The sequence below is a fragment of the Taudactylus pleione genome, unplaced genomic scaffold (assembly GCF_031769625.1).
Source record: "Taudactylus pleione unplaced genomic scaffold, aTauple2 ptg000036l, whole genome shotgun sequence".
Taxonomy (NCBI): Eukaryota; Metazoa; Chordata; class Amphibia; order Anura; family Myobatrachidae; genus Taudactylus; species Taudactylus pleione.
In genome coordinates, this window is record NW_028284438.1 from 5,536,501 (window position 1) to 5,540,046 (window position 3,546).

Genomic DNA, 3,546 nt, shown 5'->3' on the forward strand with positions numbered 1-3,546 from the left:
CATCAATTGTCTAAATCCCATTGCACTAATGGCGGATACCGGACGCACATCTAACACAAACATAGCAGTCAAGGCCTCAGTTATACGTTTTGCTTCAGGATAACTGCTGTCGTACTTCATCCTCCTCGCTAGGGACTGTTAGAGGGTCAATTGTTTAGTAAAAGTAGTGGTGTTCCTACGTCCTCTCTGGGATGATGAACAACTCCCAGCAGCAGCAACAGCACTAGGAGGAAGTGGTTCTTGATCTTTCCCTATTTTATTTTTATCAGAGAAAGTTTGGTCCTCCATTTATGTTATATTGATATATACGTGCGGCTAAGGCGCACACAAACACAGAAAATATTTTTTTATTTTTGCTGGAGAGTAGTGCACTTTGTGGGTTACACCACCTTTTAAGAAATGAGCCAGCCGGCTCTTTACTTATGGGACACAGGCGCACGCTTGGTGCTGCTCCTTTGTTGATGCACATGCAGCCACAGTGCACACAATTCACAAACACAGAAAATATTTTTTTATTTTGTTTGGAGGGTACTTTGGGGGTTACAGCACCCTTTAACGGACAAGCCAGCCGGCCCTTTACTAATGGGACACAGGCGCATGCTTGGTGCTGCTCCTTTGTTGATGCACGTGCAGCCACAGTGCACATAATTCACAAACACAGAAAATATTTTTTATTTTGTTTGGAGTGCACTTTGGGGGTTACAGCACCCTTTAACAGTCAAGCCAGACAGCCATTTACTTATGATACATATTTTTTTTTACTTATTTTGTTTGGAGTGCAACACTACAGCACCCCTTTAGGACTGGGACACTGCACAGGACTTTGGAGTGGACACAGCCCCTATGGACAACTGACTGCATAACACAGTCCAGCCAGCCCCTATGGACTTTAGAGTAGTGGACACAGCCCCTATGGACAACAGCAGCACAGCGCAGCACAGCACAGCACAACACTACACTGCACTACACTACACTACACAGCCCAGCCAGCCCTAACTCCCACCCTCCCTCTTCACTGTCCACAGCCGAGTGAGAAAATGGCGCCGACGCGGGTACCTTATATAGAATCCAAAACCCGCGAGACCTGGAAGGCGGGATGATGATGTTTTGCCTCGATTTCAGATCCGAGTCAGGCAGGAAAAGTCGAGCCTGACTCGGATCGGCCTCGGATCGGGGGGATTCGGATTTCAGAAATCCGAACCCGCTCACCCCTACTTTAAAGATAAAAATTGATTTCTCTACACCTTCCAAACGAGGGAATGCTTAAGTGTAGTGTCCACCTTTCACATAAACCCTAATTTTGATTTTAATCTTAATTCTTTAGTTATTGTAAATAAATAATTATGTACTAGAAAACCTCATCTGTCTCAATATCTTTTAAACACATACTCTAATACATTTTACCTGGCCCTCAATGCAATACTGGAAATTGCACATCTTTTCCACTATTAAGGAGGTGGTGAATCTTCATGTAAAGAGAGAGCTTTTATAAATAACTGATACAGTAACTTTTTCATTGGGACCTGTATCATTCTGGACATATGCCTTGAGAATTTGGGTCTATGAAACTGTATAACCACACCAGAATAAGCGACCTGCATTTACCCATTCAGTAAGGCTGGCTATCATTCTGATGTAAGTGCTATAATTGCAACATTGTTAATATCTTTTTTTTTTTTTCAATATTGAATTTTTATTAATTTTGGTCACAAAATATAAACATACAATAAAATAACAATACAAAATAATAATATAAATAACAGAATACGGACAGGGAAAAAATTGGCCCTAGGGCCATAGTACATCAACATAAATCACAAAAATATCAAAGTACCATTAACATACCGTACAATGAATTACATATAAACAATATATTATAAAACATATATCAAACAACCGACATATAAAATTCTCCCATCATTAAGAATCTAACACCGGCAAAGTAAGGCCAGCAAATGCTTTGAGAGCGTCGGGACTCGATATTCACTCCAACTGAACCAAATCATTAATGGATTCTTATCTGAGGTGGAGTATGAGACTCCCGCTATCTCAGAATCACAATGGGCTTGTATTTTATCCTCTATAGTATCTAATTTTGGTATAACGTCTGAACGCCAATGATAAGCAATAAGAGACTTAGTGGCAATTAAAATATGCCCCATCACATATTTATCCCCCAAAGAGATATTGCCCTGGTAAACATGAAATAGTGCTAAAAAGGGGTCTGGAGGTATAGCAATCCCAGTCACTTTGGAGATTAACAGAAATACCTGATGCCAGTGGCGTCACTAGGGGGGTGACACCAAAAAGAGCTGCACTCACCTCCGCACCCCCATCCACAGACGCGACCGCAATTCCTTTCACAAGCTCCGGCCCGCCACCAAGCGCCGCGGCCGCAGTCAATCACCACCGCCGACTCATCAGTCTGCATTGACAACCCCATATTGATTGCCTTTGCATGCCGCCGCTGGGTCCGTACATTCTGTGTGTGGACGCCGGCCGTGGTGACGTCACGCAGCGATGACGTCATCAAGCACAGTGTGGCACGCCGGCTCCGCGCTGGTCATTCTGGGAGGGAGAAAGAGGAGGAGAGGAGACTGAGCGCTCTGCCAAGAGGGAGGAGAACCTGTCACCTGACTTGCAATCCTGCATTCAAGTGTGCACACACCCAGTGCAGGCTCAGTCCTGGCTGGCTCAGCTGCCTGCCAGTGTGCATTGGAACGAAGTTACTAATAGTATGTACTTTACAGACCTGTTTATTTACTAATTGCCATATATACACACTATATTGTCTGTCTTTTAGTTTTTAGTTGAATATATATATATACTTTTTTTTTCCTGAAGCAAAAGTGGATTGTATTGAAATTACCATTTGTTTGTAACAAACATAGCTAATTTCAATATTAATCCAATAGTATTTCAGACGTTGTAATCCCTGTTTGCCTCTCCCCATTTCTGTATACCTTCTGCTCTCCTGTGTACCCTGCCCTTCCACCTCTGTGCCCCGTGTTCCCTTCTCTCCTTTACACTCTGCCCTGACACCCCCATTCCCCATGTTTGTACCCCTTCTTCTCTCCTGTGCATTCTGCCCTCATACCCCTGTTTCCCTTTCTCCATGTCTGTACCCCTTCTTCTGCTCTCCTGTGTAGTCTCCTCTCCCACCTTTGTGCCCCCGGTTCCCCTCTCCCCATGTCTATACCCATTCTGCTCTCCTGTGTATCCTGCCCTTCCACCTCTGTTCCCCCTGTTCCCCTTTCTACATGTCTGTACCCCTTCTGCTCTCCTGTGTACTCTGCCCTTCCACCTCTGTTCCCCCTCCCCTTTACACTCTGCCCTGCCACCCCCATTCCCCATGTCTGTACCCCTTATGCTCTCCTGTGTACTCTGCCCTTCCACTTCTATGCCCCCTGTTCCCTTCTCTCCTTTACACTCTGCCCTGCCACCCCCATTCCCCATGTCTGTACCCCTTCTGCTCTCCTGTGTAGTCTCTCCCAGCCCTGTGCCTCCAGTTCTCCTCTCTCTTTCTGCTCTCCTTTGCACTCTGCC